Here is a 6,037-nt window from a genome sequence, read left to right on the forward strand (position 1 = left end):
TCAAACCTAACTCTTGTTTCAGATCAAATTATTTTCGTGGTTCTACCGAATAATTCTATCGGATACAACTCATATTAAGAAATCGAACTCTAGTATGTGTGTATGTGAATTTGTATGAACAAGCAGTGTGTAACCAAGAACTGTGTTTCGAATTTGGGAATGAATTAACTAGCAAAAACTACCTCTAGGCAGTGTTATTTTAAATCAAATTGCTTCTAAAATTGCATTAATTTTCCATCTCGAAAATAAGAGGAAACTCCTGCTCGACCCCAGCCAGGGGCGCTGCCCCGGACCCCGCCAAGGGGCCGTTGCTCTCCGAACCCCATTCGGGGCTCTGCCCGACACTCACACTCGAAATTATAACAACTAAAACAAGTGTGCACTCCCACACCTCCTAACTTGTTCGATATGTATTATAATTCACTTTGGTCACCAAGTCAATCCCGATTATACTAAAATATCTAACATTTTTCACCTCATTGAGTTTGATTCATTAAAAGATCAATTCATTAACTCCCTTTTGTCAAGCCTGTCCCTTGCTTCTAATAACACTATACCTTGAGAAAGTGACTGTCGTATATTGGGCAGCATGAACAACTCCAGTTTAAGCCTTTATGAATAGGGCTGTTTAAATTGCTCGGCGCTCGTTCGATGCTCGCTCGAAAAATGCTTGGAATTTGCTCGTTCGATTCAGCTCGATTGAAAAAATGCTCGGTTCGGATCGGTTCGGTTTGTAAATGAACCGAGCACGAGCAAAGGTTCGCTCAGTTCGGTTCGGTTTGGTTGGCTCGATTTATTTTTTAATATATATTTGTGTGTGTATCGTTTTTAATGAAATGACTAGAGACTAACATCAACAATGTTTGGTCCAAGATCCAAATAGAATTCATTTAAGTAATTAGAATTGAAATCCAATACAATAGTCCATTGTCCAGTACTTAAATGTCCATTTGAGTAATTGAGTCAAAATATTAAATACTAAAATATGAAGTGTCGATCAATACTCAAGTCTCAACCCGCCATTCGATTCAGAAGTACAAGACCCTAATCAAAACCCCGTTTGGCCATCATTATTCGATTTCTCTATCGCCACTCGCCAAGACGACAACTCGCTAAGGTTTTGCTTCAGTCGGTTCATTCAATTTCAAACTTCGGATAAAACAAGGGTATGTTTCAATCGGTCGATAATTTATCTTCCCGCTTAGCTAGTCTCGATAGAACTAGCTGGGTGTTTTTGCATTCCTTGTTATTTGTTAAATTTTTACTTGTGTTCTATTAGACGAAACATCAGGGACGAAAACTGCACTTTATTCTAATAACTAGCACTCCCATCGTCACTTCCTTGTTTGTTCTGCGACGCTCGATACTCGCTCGACGTTCGTTCGAAAAATGCTCGGATCGAAAGACGCTCGCTCGACTTTGGCTCGGTTGAAAGAACGCTCGGTTCGGTTCGGATCGGTTTGTAAATGAACCGAGCACGAGCAAAGGTCTGATCGGTTCGGTTCGGCTCGTGAACAACCCTATTTATGAAAGGAGGCTACCATTACATTATAGAGGAGAAGAAAGAGGGAATCAAGTGATGTTGATTGATGTTAAAAAAAAAAAACTAAAAAGTGCGTTCGTCCCCTTTAACTTGAGGTTTTCTACGAATGTATTATTAATTAACAAGATAATTAAGTTTGCATATATATTATATATATTATAGACAGCGTGGTCTATAACTGCTATTTGAGTAAATCCTGACCCTACAAAGTGTTCATCTTTGAATCTCAACCCTTTAAACTCAATAAAAAAACTGTAAAAGTGACGGTTATCAGAGGTTGAGAGTCTCTCTCCTACTTTTGGGTGGTTTTCTTAATTCTCGCTAACACATTTACCCTAGAAGACGGTTCCCACTTGCAGGTGTGCTGATTAGGTTTGTTTATGATGACAATTCAACCGCACACTCCCCCATTTTAGGGGTCTGAAGAGGTTAAAGGGAGGGTTGACAATTGGGGTCTGGGGATGGACAAGATAAAAGTCTCAAAATTAAAGCTAATGAATGAAGACTTCACAGAATTCAAAAGTTGAAGACGGATTCATCGTTGCTCATGATGGCTATCACGGTAGTCACCATTGTTCTCGGAACCAAGGTCTACCACTACCATCTCTATCATTCTGTCTATCTCTCATTTCTCATCATCATCAATACCATTGCCGACCCACATCTCCGACTTATCATCATCGTCATTCACTCTCTCGGATTGAGCAGGAACGAAACCACCACCCTCGACACCGTTTTCAACATTCCAGCGGCCTCCTCTCGATAATTTTAGCAATTACCAATCACCGCCCTCACGTCACATCACATCACGGTAATGTGTCATCCCTTCTGATTGAAACCAACATATCAGTATTAACCAAAATGCTAAAATTGCTCATAAATTTGTTGGTTGATCTGATACGTTAGTGTATTATGATAATATGATCTCACTTTAACTAATTTATTAGGGGGAATATGACAACAAGAAAGGATGTAGTTGGAGTAAATCAACACGCATTCGACCCTGAGATGGAGGGCATTTTTTGTTGCTTCTCCTCCCTCTGAGGTCAATTTTAATCTTTGTTATCGTATACACATTTGATATGATTCATCAACAAGCAAACGTTAAATTGTTTCTATCCCCTAACTCTGCCAGGTTAGGAACACTGTTAGCATATTTCATTATATTCTTTGTAACTAAATGTTGTTAAATTGTACGTTTTCATTTAATTATTAAAATCACAAAATTAATTTCATACTTAACTGATTTGGTTCATGGTTTTCTGAATTTGTGTTAGTTGATTGTTAATGCGCTAAATTGTTGGTTTGCACCAGTAAACATTATAATGTTCATTAAATTAAGGATTCCATATTTTTATAAAATTTGAGGTTTGTCTTTCTTTAAATTTGTAGGGAAAAGTGCATGGTCTGTATGATATGCTTGTGGATCACTACTCGGATAAGAATAAAGCCATTGAGAGACAAACTAAATAAGGTCAGGAGCAATGTGCAAGATAAATGTTTAAGTAGTAAGTGTGAGTGAGCAGATTAGAATTACCTCAAACCTGGTTCGAAGTGGGTATTTATAGCCGAAGAGTGAAGGAGAAGGGCCAATGGGCCGCTTGATGGGCCTTGGGCCTGATTGACAACTTGTCACACCCCAATTTCCACGTGTATCACCAGTGGGCCCGGTGGGGGATTACCGTGACGTAGTTGGCAACAATATAGTCAAACCACAATATATAAATGCACAGTGGAAGCATAAAGAATAATATAATTCAACCATTTACTGTAATATCAAATGTATCACAAGTAGTTGAATAGTATCCACAGGAGGGATCAAAATAAATAAAAATGTCGTTCAACAGATAAGACATCAAGCTTGCGAGACTTCTTAAGATGCTAAGGAGCTATTGCCAGCCGATTACGTGTAGCACCTGCACTTAATCTTTTTGGGAAAAATACGTCAGTTTACACTGGTAATACGTTCAACCGACACTTTTGAAAAATGTTTATTAAAATTGATTTGAATGCACGAGGCACAAATTCTTTTATAACTTGGGAGAATTATTTAAAATTATAATCTTGTGAACGAATTACATGTTCCTTCTATGCGTTCAGTAGCCCGGATCCAATCCGGGTTAAAGATCAATAGACACACCACATTTGCATAAAACCGAGGTGGGTAAACCATCGGCTACGTCTTTTAATAGTATAGACATAATACCGGGTGTACGCCTACACCCGACTGTCAAGGTCGTGGCCATTTCTTCGAATGATGCCAAGGATATCCGGGACATGGTCATTAACCCCCCAAAGGCTTTTAAGTAACAAGACTGTTTAAATGAGCCGATCAAATTATTCAATTAACCACCTAAGCGATGGAAGATTTGATGCTCAATCAAGCGGTATTTTATATACCGTAACCCAAGCCCGTATAAGGGAAAATAAGTTAAAAGTATTTACCTTTGCAAGTATTGTCCTTAATCAGTTAAATCACAGATATCTTTTACTGGGGCTCCTATTCTGGAACGAAGGTTTTAAAATAACCTATTAGAATCCTAACGGATCTTTATATTAGCCGTAGCCTAGACCGGTTAGTTTCGAGGGATAGATACGGTTTAATCGCGTGAAAGGCGAAAACCGAGAATGGAATGTGATTCTGACCCAACAAGTTCGGAGACTTGTTTTATACGGGTTTAATATTCACACTCTGAATCTTGGGGTCAAAATGATATGGTTTGACCCGTATCGGCTAGTTTATGTAAACTAGTTACATAAGCCGAACCGTGCGCGCAATAGGCGCAACGGGTAACCGTAGGAGTCCTACACTGTTTTCCTAAGTCAATATACTTTAAAGAGGTTGTGGTATCAGTAGGATACCTTCCATAATGCCCGTAACGAGTTTTAGTTCATTATACGCCCCGTAAGGGTTTTCCGGTCATTTTAAATACTTTTAAAGGGGATTTCTGAGTTCTACAGGAAACCTGAGTTTCCCGATCAGCTTAATAAGTCTAAAATATCGTATTTATTATTTAAAATTAGTAGCAACTGGAATCGAGTCAAAAGACCTTGTAGAACTCGAGTTTTGGCCAAAAAGGGCATATTCGGTATTTACCGAACCGTAGCCATAACCGCAGGTTATGAGCTGGTTAAAATTAATTAAAAATCTTTAAAAACCCCAAAATATTATTTTACTACAGTGGGTAAAAGTTTTGGTGACGAAATCTTGGTTTAGGTAGGCGTTATGCTAATTGCGCCGTTTATTACAAAAGTTTCTTATAAATGCGCTATTTAGCATAACTCCCATTCTAAACCTCGGATTGGCGTGAAACTTTAGGGACATGCTTAGAATTTAGTAAGCAAGATTATGGTCCCTTCACGTGTCCGAAATACTCGTTTTATTTTAAAAAGGGCGTTACGGTCAACTTTTAAGTAATTAACGGAAATGCGTAAAAGACTCGGACAAACAACGAACCAGTCACAGAGGGTGATACCATCACGTGACCTGGTCCTAAGAGAGTCCTAAGGCATATCTACATTGTACTAACACGGGTCAGAACTGAAGTCAAAGCAAAAGTCAAACTTTTGCGACTTTCGGCTCCGAACCGGGTCAATATGGCAAATAACCGAATCAAACGAGCTTAGACAAGTTAATATACTTAATATCATGTTTTATGAGTGTTCAAACAGGTTTCATAGCATATACATTACAGATTATGTACAAAATCGTAAAACGGCTTTCTGTTGACTTTTTAAGCATACGTTTGACTCGATATTTGAACTAGTTAGAGTGGTGATCAGGGGGAACCCTTTCAGAGGTTTATTACCCTCATGAATACCAACACATAACTACTTTTGATTCGAGAATTTACTGGACCATTCGTGATTTATCGCAAAGTCAATCGTTAGTTACGACGGATTGACTTTTTGGCGAAACTAAGCAAAAACAAAGCCATAGAGGGTTTGGCATACTTACAGAGACTTGATGTAAGACTTAGAACTAGAGAAGAACACTTGGGAGCTTCAGAAATGATCAGAGAGTGTGTTTTGAGGTGTGTTTCAATTGTGAACCATGTATGCCTATTTATAGTACACAACTTGCCTCTAGATCATTACAACACACACTACAAAGGAGTATGGATGATGGGCAGGTGGCCTAAGGTGCTATGGGTCGAGTAGGGGACGCCCATACCTCTGGGAAACCCATTCATAATTGTTTTACCGTTTTAAACAGCCAACAGCCAAGTTTCTGTCGCTGGGCATCGCTTACGGACCGTATGGCTTGGGCCTTGCGGTCCGTAAGCCTGTGGCGGAGACAAACTTAATCATTCACCCCTTTACGGTCCGTAAGGCAGGACCCTTGCGGTCCGTAAAGGATGTTTTTAAATCTTTTTCAATCTTTTGAAATGATTAATAAAATCTTTGTAATTAGTAACGAAATCTTTGGTAATTAATAACCTGACCTTTCGGGTTTGAAGGGGTAACTTTGCGATTTGGCCCTTGATTATTTAC

Source organism: Helianthus annuus, chromosome 15 (assembly GCF_002127325.2).
Source record: "Helianthus annuus cultivar XRQ/B chromosome 15, HanXRQr2.0-SUNRISE, whole genome shotgun sequence".
Classification (NCBI taxonomy): domain Eukaryota; kingdom Viridiplantae; phylum Streptophyta; class Magnoliopsida; order Asterales; family Asteraceae; genus Helianthus; species Helianthus annuus.